Source organism: Aplidium turbinatum, chromosome 1, assembly GCF_918807975.1.
Source record: "Aplidium turbinatum chromosome 1, kaAplTurb1.1, whole genome shotgun sequence".
Taxonomy (NCBI): domain Eukaryota; kingdom Metazoa; phylum Chordata; class Ascidiacea; order Aplousobranchia; family Polyclinidae; genus Aplidium; species Aplidium turbinatum.
This window is the reverse complement of record NC_137472.1, coordinates 64,082,472-64,095,565: the sequence shown is the minus strand read 5'-3', so window position 1 is coordinate 64,095,565 and position 13,094 is coordinate 64,082,472.

Sequence of the window (13,094 nt, the reverse complement as noted above, 5' to 3'; positions counted from 1 at the left end):
AGCTGAATGAAAAACGACAAAACCAAACTAATTAACCAGCCTGCATCTGCTAAAATTTTCCGCAAATAGCAAACCCAACTGGCTCAATTCAGGAAGAAAACTGTAAAACTGGCAACTCTAGACCTACATCTTTGATTTTGCATTTTCGACACGTTGTTTATCGCTATAGCTAATACTGAACAATTTTTAATTTTGAGAAATATTTGTTTCAACGAAAAAAAAAAGAAAATTTTTAAATTTCTTTATACTTTGCAAGTGTAGACTTCTTTAAATTAAATTACGTCTCCTTTCTATTTGCAATCAGTTTTAAATACCTGTGATGAGCTATTGTTGTTCACAACTTTATAAAGGATCTAGGATGCTTTCTCCATAATGTTTGAGTTTCGGCTGCGTAGCCGAGTGGTGAGAACGTCTGCGCGGCGTTCGTAAGGACGTGGGTTCGACACCGCTCCAGAGCACGCGGCTCTGTCTCGGCAAAGACACTTAATGGTGAGCCAAAATAAGGGGAGCCGCTGACTATATTGTCAATTCGCTGCTTCCTGTTGTCTGTTGTAGGCTATCGCATCTGTGATCGCAGATCGCTACAGTATGTTATCGCAATGGGCGCAAATAAAAACACGATTATTATTGTTTTAAAGCGTGCTTTTTGTGAACAGAAATGACCGTTGTTATAAAATAGCTTTCCATACAGTAGCTTTTTGAGCGCTTTTAAGAATAATGATCCATAGCTTGGAAATTTTACATGTTTTAGAAAACTCAGCAAACATAATTATGTCATATCTTGATTTCAATAGACCTGTAGCAAACGTCGAAAAATCTGAAGCATCTCCCTATAGCCCACCTAGCTGTAGTTGGCAATGCTTGGAGTAACTCTCCATTACAAAACATAACCCAACAAAACCAAACACCCAGCACCGACTAAAATTACGTCATCTCTTTTGCAATCAAACAACCAAGAACTATGATCCTAACTATAAATGGAAAAAATCTTGGACAAAAATCCACCTTATGGTGAAGACATTATCGACGATCCAACCTTACCCCCCCCTCCCCTGCGCTCCCCCCCAGGTTTCTCGACATGCAACAGAAAGGAATATATCAGTTAGCCTATAATAAAATTTTATCCAGTCATGTTCGAACTGCTACAACTCTTCATCGATAGGGCTAAACACAGTGTCTAACTTGTAAACTAAAGCAGACAGACTGTCGATGGACTGAAGGCTACTATCGGGCGGTTTCAACTCATCAGTTTACCAATTCGGAAATATAGGCTATTTAAATATTGGCTAAAAGACAACGAACTTCAAATGTGAAAACGCCAAATGAAACTAGGCTACTGCGGTAGGCTACTAGGCTACCATCGAAATATCGTAACTTATAAGTCAACCAGTAGGCCTAAAGGTTTTGTTGTCTTCAGGGTTTAACCATCTTATAAAGACAAAACCTGCACAACCAACACTCATGATTAGGCTATTGTAGAATGTAGAATTAAAATGTAGGCTACTTTGCGTCACATTGAGCAACCACGCTTTCCAGTAGGCCTATCGCTTGTCCGCTCAGTTGGTTAGCGCCTAACCTCGTAAACGAAAGAGCGCAGTAGCCTATCCTTCCATTTGCCAAAACATACTGTTGGACAAACTAAAATTTTTAGCAAAACTGGAGATAGGATAAGAACTACAATTAGAGCAAGCAACTTTTTACCAAATTAGATTAGAAGTAGGCTACAGAATTACCGACACTTCGCTCTAATTTATCGAAATAAACAACTAGAATTATCTAGTCGTCCAAGTCTGGTTAAAACAAAAAATAAGAATTTAGCGCTACGACTACAGTACTGTATTTTAAATAACATTTGGTTTGCACATAATACAGGAAAGTCTGTCTGACCGGCCAACCTGATGTTATTTTACATGATTTTTTTCAAATTTGGAGGTTCCTTTATTCGGAAATGTTCAGCCTTGAGCGATCAAGTTTTGATGTTCTGACTCTGTAAGTGAGGTACACATACCTCCACTTGATGTTATCCATGTGCCTTATGATGTTAAATTTGTGAAATTGGAAGTTACTTATAGCCTAACCCCAAAAATGTACCATCTTCAAGCCACAAAATCTGTACCATCTTCAAGCCACAAAATTTGTACCATCTTCAAGCCACCTAACGGAGTGGAAGGTCTGCGTGTCATGGATGATGAAACTAAAGACTGGCTGCTCTCTAGCAGCCTTCCAGTGTAGTCCGGGAACATCGTGAATCTGGGGTGGTAAAAGGATAGACCCTCGGCCCCAGAAGCTCAGACGACGACGACGACGACCCCAAAAATGAGGTTACGCCCACCTTGGGGCCATGAAAAGAGTTGTTTCGAACTCAGTGAAACATATGACGTCATAAATCCCCCAACTGATGATGCAAGTTTCAACATTAGCCTATAGCCTACATTAGGATATTATTTCTACGTATTGTAGGCTATTTTGGACCAACTTTGGGTGCCGCTTATTCGGAAATGTCCACCTGGGGTAAATCGATTTGTTTCAAAGTCTGCAAGTAAAGGTATAAAAACTGGCAAAGGTTTTGTTCTTGTGCTTTATGACGCTTTTTTGACCTGGAAAATCCTTTTTTCAACTGGCCGTAGCCCCGAAACACGCCCCAGCAGTAAAACCTCAGATGTGGATTTCTGATCATCCCATAGTGGGCCAAGCTTGGTGAAACACTCAAACTTTTTGTACCTTATAATGTTACAAATACATCACGGGGTCCTGCAATATAAAGTCAGTTTTTCGAGAGCCTAATTTTTTCCGCGCTTTTGAAAGTTGATTGCAAGATTTTTACTCTCCAAGTTTGTTGGTTTGTTTGCGTTCTTTTTTCTATTTTTTGCGTTTGTAGAGTGTTTTTCCATTTCGTTTGTTTTTACTACATTTTGTTTGCAATCTAACGTTCTTGGTGTGTTCTTAGCAGGGCTGTAGATTCGGGAAAAAAATATACGACTCCGAAACTTCGGTTTATAACGGGCCAACTCCGATTCCGGCTTCACTGTTGCCATTTGGGATGGACGACAAATGGCTCCTCGTGCCCTATCCTGTGAGTACCATCTGCTTTCAACCAGATGAGAAACGAAATTTGTCAACAAAGAGCCTCCACCCGGACGGCACAGCTGCAAGGGGCAATTGATAAGTTCAGACGCCCCACCATTCTGCAGCTCAACATAGAAGGCTACACAACAAGCAAGACCAAAGTTGTGGAGCAGCTTGCCCATACCAACCGGGCACTCTTCAGAAAAAAAAAGTTACCAGATTTTATAAAGTTGCCAGATTTTTCTGAAATATTTTTTTTTTTTTATTTATTTAGTTTCATTAAATTTCTAATCAAAGTTGAAACGAAGACATTCACAAAAACTGACAAAAACCAACTCTTCTATTTTTTTGGAAAGGTTTGCATCGCTATACCGAGAATAAGAAAGAATATTTGAAAAAGTAAATTGCAAACAAAAATTTTATTCTTTTTTCTGTTTTATCAAACAGGAGTCGGAGTCTGCCGCTTTTGTAACTACCCAGACTCCGGGCACGCCAAAATTCCACAGACTCGGCTTCCACGACTTCGACTCCACAGTCGGTTACTACAGGTTACTACTTTTTTTATTGCGTCTTAACTGTGTTACTTTGTTTATTGGCTTCTTATTTTGGATAGTGGCCCCCTGGTTCATTTACAAGTGTTCATTTGGCCCTCGGGACAATTTGAGTTTGAGACGCTTACTCTAAAGATTTTGACAAAGTTAATCACCACATATCGTTTAAAAGATTATTAAAAGAAGAACACCCATTCAATTTGTCCGTTTGTTATTGTAGCTTACTGGTAAGCTACAGTTTTGTTTGTTTGTTATATTTTTATACACACAGTCATCAAACCTTGCGTGTGAAATGGGGGAGTCACCTCTCTCCACCCTTCCATGTCACAAATAGTGCAAGAAAGGGAAAAGTTTAGAGTCTATCCTATCTTTTTGCTCAGTATGTTGAAAATTTGTCAAAAGCGTTGAATACTTCAAAACTTGGTTGCTACGTATGGGGAATGCTTTCTTGAATCACATTATGTTTGCTGATCACTTTTGTTAGTTTTAACCTGTTTTCGCTTGGCTGAATTTTTGCCATTTCTCAAGGTGAGGTTTAAAAATCACGTTATGTGCTTGAAGAGCATCTTGAGAAGAAGTGTTGAATTGGGTTAAGTCTGCATAATTTAATAAAAAAATGTAGAGGTGTCAAGAAATGTCAGGATATTAGAAACAAGAGTGTCCTAATTTAAAATAGTTACAATTATCGGCTACCCATGCGCCTAGCCAAAGATTATAACTTCCAGATGAAATAAGACAGTTATTTGCAGTTGACAATTGAATTTTTACTAAGAGCTATTCAGGTAAGTAAAGTTGAAGGCCGACAAGTAATTTAGTTTTGAGACCTGCTGCCCACAATACTTTTCAAATTTAACTTAGGCCTACAGTGCACCACACGGCAACCGGTTTCTTCAGACGCAAATTCATCTAGCCTACCCTGCAACAGCTATAAGCAGATTCAGTTCAGCTATTAATAATTTCTGATTCTCACAGTAAAAACAATACACTTCAACATAGCAAACCAGCCAGCAAGCCTAACTGGGGCTGAGTAAAAATTCAAGTGGGCACCTGGGCATACTATGTGGGTTATTAATGGGTCACACATGGGTTAACGCAAGTTCAGTTTTTCATGTTTGTTTAATTAATTTCCCCAAACCGAGCCGTACCTCTTAATTTCAACTTTTTTAGTTTGAAAAAGAAAGTAGAAAATATGAGCAGTAATCTTGGATAAATTTGGGCAGCCCAGTTGTGAGATCACCTAAACATGGGTGATAAGTATATTGATTAATATTAACAATTTTTATTTATCAAACAAAAATATTCTTATTGGCTGTATAAAAACGACTTTGTCAGTATGGGTTTTTTATATAGTGCCGATAACTATTGCAAGTGTTAATATGAGTTGTCATGTAGGTTCAGTCTGAGCAGCCCCATTTGCACAACAACATTTAAAAAAAACTTTGTATGAGTTAAATTTCTCACATTAGTTTAGATATTAGAATATTAGTAATTTAAATTATAGCCTACTGGCAACATAAATATTTTTACACATTGTCTTCTTTCACCTTCCCTTCAACTACGAAGACAAACTACTTTCACTATCTCTGAGCCAGAAGTTCTTTTGCGTGAGGTTCATTGGCGTATCGTAGCCATCTGGGATCCAGAGACCAAAGACACCAAAGACAACAGAGACCAAAGACACTTGTAAACATTAAGCTGTGACAGCTTCAAGCTGTGAAAATGTTCTTTTGATAAAAGCAGTGAGAACTTTTTTGAGATAAACTCCTTTATTTGTGACCACATGTTGCCAACGTTCCCATTTTGGGAACAACGTATAAATTTAATTGTGTGAAGAAAAATGTAAATATAACAAAACTAATAGAGGGGAAACAAGTTATTAGTAATAATCTCACATAAAAAACGCAAATATTTCAAAATGAAGTCTGATATTTGGTTTAGAGAAGTAGGCTACTTTTTTTTTTTAAATGAAAAATATGATTTTTGACCAAATCCATCGCTTTCATAAAGGAAAAAATTTGCAAATACCATTATTTCAACAAATGCATCTGAAACATTAATCAGTCAACAACAGTATCTAAAACAGAAATTTTATAATGAGGTTTATGTGGAAAGCTGGATGGAAAGAAAAACAAATGAATTTGTTTCCCAACAATAACAAATAAACGATAAATGGAGTCTGATTAACAACATTAACCTCAGAAAATTGAGATATTCGGATACATAGCAAGAAGCAACTCGTTGGAAAATTCAATGTTGACTGGGATGGTGCAAGGCAAACGAACAAAAGGACGACAAAAAATGAAATATTTTGACAATACCAAGCAAATTACAGGAATAAAAAGCATACCGGAAACACTAATAAAAACAAAGGACAGAACAAAATGGAGGCAGTTCATAAGGGAGATCACAGCTGATCAAACATGATCAATCTGTTGAAAAAGAAGAAGTGAAGCGCTGTGCGCGACTTCAATCCCATGTTTCCATTTTGGGAACGTTGGCGTGTAAAGAGTTAAAAAAAGTAGCACCTATACTGCTGCCGCTACCCTAACAAAAATGTAGCTTCGCTATGGCCACAACTACCAAAAAAGTAGCAGCGCAAATAGCGACGCCACAAAAACAGCGAATTATTGCCCACCTCTGCTTTTATTGTTAACAGTGTTTCTTCTCCTAACTTTACCAATAAACTTAACCCTATTGTGATAAGTGATGTGGCCAAAGTGACCTTGTAATTTCCATGATTATTTATTCATTCTTGGAGCATCATTATTATAAATGCGCACAAGATAACATTGCAAGATGTTTCTAGCGACGGCGAACCGGCATCTGACGATTGCTCTGACCAGTCTCCGCATCTTGGGAAGTTGTCAGGTAGTGTGTTGATATCGGAATATGATCCCACTTGAAACGCCATTTTCATTCCTGGTAAGCCAAAGTTTTTATTGATTGCTATCAGGGAAATTAGTTTTGTGCCAAAAGGGGAACTTGCACCGTCTTATTTATGAGCAAAGAGGTTTACAGTAAACAACGGTATAGCCTATACTCACATCTTTTTTCATTTTCTAGCAAAATGCTACTGTTATTAGGCTATTATTTATTTCCATCAGACTAATAACGTGTTTCAAAAGTAAATCATTTCCTTCCAATGAAACTTAGGCTAACCATGGCCACCTAAAGATACGGCCTGATTTGTCACATTTTGCAGAAATTTCCAGGTTTTTCTAACTTTGGGCGAACGTTTAAATAAAATTTTCTAAAAATTAGCTTTTTACGATTTCTTTTCTCTTTTCCCCAGATGACACAATAAGTTTTAACATCCTCACATGTTAAAAAACAAAGAAAATTTGATTTCGAAGATTTTAGTCAGACTGTTAATTTTTCAATAGCAGTCTGATTTAGCGTTTTTCAACTTACTTTTTCTCATTTGCTACTGCTTCCCCAAAGCAGAAAAAAAGTTTTATGTCATTAGGAAACCGCAAAAAGTAAAAACACCTCAAAAAATGTCAGTCAAGCACTAGCAATAGCTGTAATCGAAATCTGCAAAATGTGACAAATCAGGCCGCATCTCCAGGTGGCCATGGGCTAACATTGCTGAACATTGCCTTAACACAAAACTAACATTGCACAAAATGATAACGTACATATTGATAATCATAACGTGACACAAAACCAAACCAATTTTTTCTATTGAAACTCAGCCTAACATAGGGCAGGATGTACATGATGATCCAAAGTCCCTTGTCAAACAAATGTAGCCTATGTCTGGATAAGACAAACAAACAATAAATTTTATAGGACGACGACATCGAATTTTAAGCAGCTAAACCATGTAGGCGTTGCAAGTTGTAAAAAAGGCTTTTATGTTTCTGCTTTACACTATTTGGTACCCTTACATTTTTATCAGGATGTGGCCTGAAAAGATGAGCTTATGGCTTTTGAGAAATTTAATTTCCAAATGACATTGCACTGATGAGTGGAGAAATCACTTCAAAGTAAATTTGTGTGATTTTGGAGAATTTATGATAGTCTCAACAAACAATTGGTCCTCTTCTGAGTTACTCTAAAAAGGATTTCTTATTCTGAAACGCATCTTCCAACGCTTTTATTTTACACATCTTACTCTCAGAGATGCGCAAGATGGGGTCTGAACGAACAGTTTCACATCTCACATTTCTAGAAATATATTTTTAAGATTAACTCTCAACTACTCATTCTAGTGTATTGTCTACTCCATTGGTATCAATATCACTCCCCTGGCTGTTTGGAAAATAGTTTGGGCACCAAGCGCCATCTATCCGCAAATAAACTCCTTAGGCACCTCTTGGTTTTATGGCTTTGTTTTAGTGGCGGTCAGCATACTTAGATTACTTGTAGTTTGAAGTTTTGTTTTGGTTTATTGCGTGCACCGTGCGATTGCGTGCACCGTGCGATTGCGTACACCATGCGAGTACTTACGTACCGTACGTATAAACTTTTGTTGCTGAATAAATTTATTAATTCCACTTTTTCAGAAAGGTGTTCATAGCCTATGTGTTTTGCTGTCGAATTGTTCTTTGCAGGTTTGCAGGTTTGTTTGCAGGTTCCACTTTGCAGGTTTGCTATTTTAGGTGGCTACAAATACTGTTGCGCTTGATGTCAACCAGGGATTGGCTACTATAAAAGATAATCCAGAAAAATTTGGAAAAACGTGACTTGGGAAAGGAAACTGAACCAGCACTCACAACAAGTTTCTTTGCTGGTCAACGTGACTTGGGAAAGGAAACTGAACCAGCACTCACAACAAGTTTCTTTGCTGGTCAACGTGACTTGGGAAAGGAAACTGAACCAGCACTCACAACAAGTTTCTTTGCTGGTCAAATGTTGGAAGTGGATGATTAATTATAATTATTGAACATTTGTTGAAAACATCTGAATACCGATATTATGTTTTTTGATAATTTTATGTCTCGGTAATAAATTAGGATCAAGGATGGACCAGAAGTAGCCTAAACGTTTTCTTCAGTGACGTGTTGATTGTTGGTTGATGCTTCATCGATATATTTCATGCTGTCACAGGAAATCGGCAGAGCTTCCTAACTTTTGATAAAATGTCATCTTTTCTGATAAGCTTAGTTGTTTTCACTTACAAATGTTTTGTAATTGCCAGCATAGTTTTGTATGAACACACAAACGACGAGAAAAAGTCTATAGCCTACCGCTAACAATAGAAGGTGTCGAAATCGGTTCCTACAATATTAGTGAAACAACATCACTCTAAGACCTAAGTCACGTTGAAAATGTTAATTTGAGTAGACCTGTGTGATTTGTTGAGTTGAATTTCAAGCTACGTCAGAACAACATATAATGAGTTTTTAAAGCTAAAATTTTAGTTTTGTTGATAATGTCTTGTCAGTTATTATTAGCCTACTGCGCGTCGCATTCCTTGCATTCAGTAAGTTTCCTATCACTACATTTTCCGCAGATTAATTGATTGAATCTTTATCCTCGGACTGGGAAAGCTTCTTGCAGAGCCTAATCCTGGCAGTTTCGCATACTTGTAGAGGCTTTGAATCACTGACGCAGGTCCGGTCACCGAGATTGAAAGAGTGAAGTTTCCGATTGTTGAAGTCTTGTTCGCCGAAAGTCGAACCAGCAAATAAATGGGCATCTGCTTTTCATTGGGAACAACTAACTGTTCGTCAATATTTTTCTCCTTGCCACACTCATAGATGGCAGGGAGCTATTCCCCATTTGTGCGTGTTGCAGCGGAAAGTCTGACAACAGTGCGCAGGCGATTCAGCCACACTCAGGTCTTTCTTGGAAAAAGCATTCCGATTGGATGGGGGCTGGTTTCGGAGATGAAGCTTTGGAGTCGTGGGGAGTTTTTCTTCCACTCCGAGCTCCATTGGTGGTGCGCCCAGGTAGCCACGCTGATAGATTGGTCTTCAGCGGTTTTCCTTAAGACTTGTGCGGCCTGTACAAATCAGTGTCTCAAAGTCACCGAGGTTGCTGACACACACCTCGTAGAGACTTGATTGGAGCAAGTTGAAACATTCCACACTTGCAGTTTTCTCACCAATCGGGGCCACATGAAGGTTAGCAGCAAAAATTTGAAAACATTGACCCAAAAATGGAAACCCCACGGTAAGTAAAGTGACAACACGAGAGAAGAAAATCGACCTTACAAGGAATTTAGAGTAAGAGTTACTGAGAAAACTGATCCTGAAAACTGAATAAGAATTACTGAGAAACAGGGCAATGAAAGTTAAAAAAACTTAAATAAATAGTTTTTAACGACAGTTGTGGAAAAAAATGCTAGAAGCATTTTGCTCAGGAATAGTTTTCAAAAAATAGTAAAAACTTGACCAAATAATTTTTTATTACATGGTGAATTGTCCACAAACCGTAATAGCTACTCAAGTGTACCAGTGGCAGTGTATGTGGCGGTTAAATCAGAAAGTTGTGCATCTACTATACAAACGCGGTCATACCACTATGGTACGACATTGACAAAGCCTGGTAGATCATTACAATAAAAAAGATTTCATATTAATTTGCTAATTTAATGATATTCAAACTATATTGAAAATTGTTTTCAAACAATGACAGTCTATCCGTGCAGAAACTGAACTATGACGATCTTCTCTAATTGTTGGGGCTCACCTGCTTTAGCATGGAAAGCCAAGTGGCAGTGGAAGAGCCACACACCTGGATTATCGGAAAAAAACCTCAACACGACGTAACCACCGTCCGGAACAATGACCGTGTCTTTCATCACAGAGTGATCCAGATTGTACTGGATAGAACCGGATTCATGTAACTGCTTCATATTATGAAGACTGACGTTGGAACCAACCCTAGAAACGCACATAATGCGCACTAAATAAATTACTTGAAGTTATTGAAAATAACTTATTCGTATTATTCGTTTATTTAATTGTTTGCTTGAATCATAACTCCAACATTCCTATGTATTTTATCAGTTTCTTTAGCACCAAGAAGTTCAAACAAATGTGAGATAACGTCACCCTTTACCTTATTCCTCTTCAAGTTGACAAATCTTGTAATTATGTCACTATTTATGCACAAATAAATAAATGTTTTTATTATTAACACTACAACAACTGCGCTTTCAAGCTACTCAGAATGACAAAGTGTGACAATTAACTCAAAATACAATTCTGTTCATTCATTTCGTGAAAAAAGCATCCTTTAAGTAGAAATAGCATTAATTGTTATTCCTTGCACATTTAAAATCATTACACACAATGTTATGCTTTACTGGGAAGAAGAAAGCAAACAATTAAAAACGCAACTTGGCAGCACAATCACGTGGTTGCTGCAGCAACCTGTAGATTTTAATTACGCATTGCATGATCCTTCTTGCAACCAACCCATCAATTGTCACATCCCAGTTCGTCAGATATCAAGGAAGATGGGATGCTACCATGCTAGTTGACTATTGCTGATTTGCTGGTCTATTAAACGCGATGATGATGCTTTTGCAGTTCATTCTCGTAGATCTCTTATGCTCAAGTTTATAGCAGACACTTAAGGACGGTAAAGAATAAGAAGCTACCATACCTATTAATCCTACGTTTGTGTGTACGTTTTTAAGTTCTTTGTTGGCCTGCTCAAATTGATTTGCGTCTTTTAACAATATATTTGATTCGTAAATAGATTTCACAGAACAATTATGCATAGGTGCACTCATGCATGTGGTATCACCATAACTAGAAAACTAGACCTGATAGAGAAAAACTGATAGATATTCGAAATCAGCGACCACAAATTAGCTAAAAACAGTTGAAATATCTTCGGCACCACAATTTGTTTTTTGGCTAGTGATATCTTTGTAGAAAGTAGCCTAGCCTATATTATTATGTGTCTATCGCTGTCAATTGTTGCTACAATCGGCTGCCGAGAAACATATCGTTCATTGTGGTCTATGTGGCTAGCGTGAAGGCTACACCGTTATGGTTAGCGAATCGCAATTGCTTGCTGTACTAGTGAGTACTCAGCCTTGTGATAATAGCCAGGAAAAACGCTTCCTTCTTCACAGTAAGTATTGCATTGTGAGGTATTCTATGACTTAACCCTATCTTAACACGAGCTGTTTTCGTACGCGGAAAGCATGTCACGGGCTATCTTAGCCCCGTGCTAATTAATCGTTAATAGCGGGAGCTATGAAAATCACAGAGTCAAAATATTTTACAAGATAATAGCCATGTTTATTGTGCGTATAGAAAGTAAATTTTTACCCAACAAGTTTATTAAAATAAATTGTTTTAGATGAAAAAATCGTCAGAAAGTCGGTTTTTATTTTAATTTCCCGAAAATAGCTTATTTTGAATTATAACATAGATTACTGCTAAACTAAACAAAAAACTCCTTTTGCTCATTTTTGAGCGTTTTTACATTTCAAGTAATTGCACTAACATTTATATTGTACTAACATTAACATACTGTATATATAACTAGTAGGGTGGGTCGATTTCTCCATTTATCATATAAATTTGAACATAGGTGCGACTTTACCTTCTAAACATTTCCTCAAAGTTTAAAATCGTTTTGTACACAGCAATCTCATACTCCAATGACACTCTGTTCTTATAATAGGGTTGCCAAATTGGGCGAAAAGTTGTGGAACATTTTGTCATTTTACCTCATCTTTTCGCCCATCTGGCAATCCTGCGCAGTGGGCGAACTTCTATTAGTTGTGCGGTTTAACACGCCTCAAACAACTTTGTGAAAATGACTCCTTATCTTATTCATCCGATAATGATCCTAGTATCATAGAGACTGTCTCAACAAGTAGTGCCTACAATACCATCCCAATCCCTTGTGTTCCAAGGGAAGCCGATCGAAAGATGGTTTCTGACGAAACAGTTGCTGCTATTGCCATTGTTATTTGCAGGATGTGTTAGAAGACTTCTCCACATACATCATTATTGACCCACGGAAAGTGAGACATAGCCGAGTCAAGAGGCGTACTGGATTGAAACCAACCCGTACTTGTCAACAATTTTATATCGCTTTATTTCGATGGGAGCAAGGATGAATCATATGTCTTGTTTGACTACCACCACAGGAGAAAAGTAAAAGAAGACCATTCCGTTTTACTGACACAACCTGGCGACATCTACATCTCTCATGTCACAACACCAAGTGGTTGTTCAGTTGACATTTTAAAATGTATGATTGACGAGAATATGAACATGGATAGAATTCGAATAACAGGTTGTGACGGGACAGCAGTGAACACTGGGAATCGTAATAGAGTAATTGCTAGAGTAGAAGAGTATATCCATTATGAAGTTCAGTGGAATATGTGTTGGCCTATGCTGCCCATCTATGAGTTACCATTGCAGCATCTATTTGGAAAGACATCTGGTCCAGAAACATTCATTGGTGAAATTGGCGATATTCTGAGGTCAAACCTCATGGCTTTGGAGATTGCATTGTTTGATAAAATTGAAACTGCCCATTTGTCAAAATTGG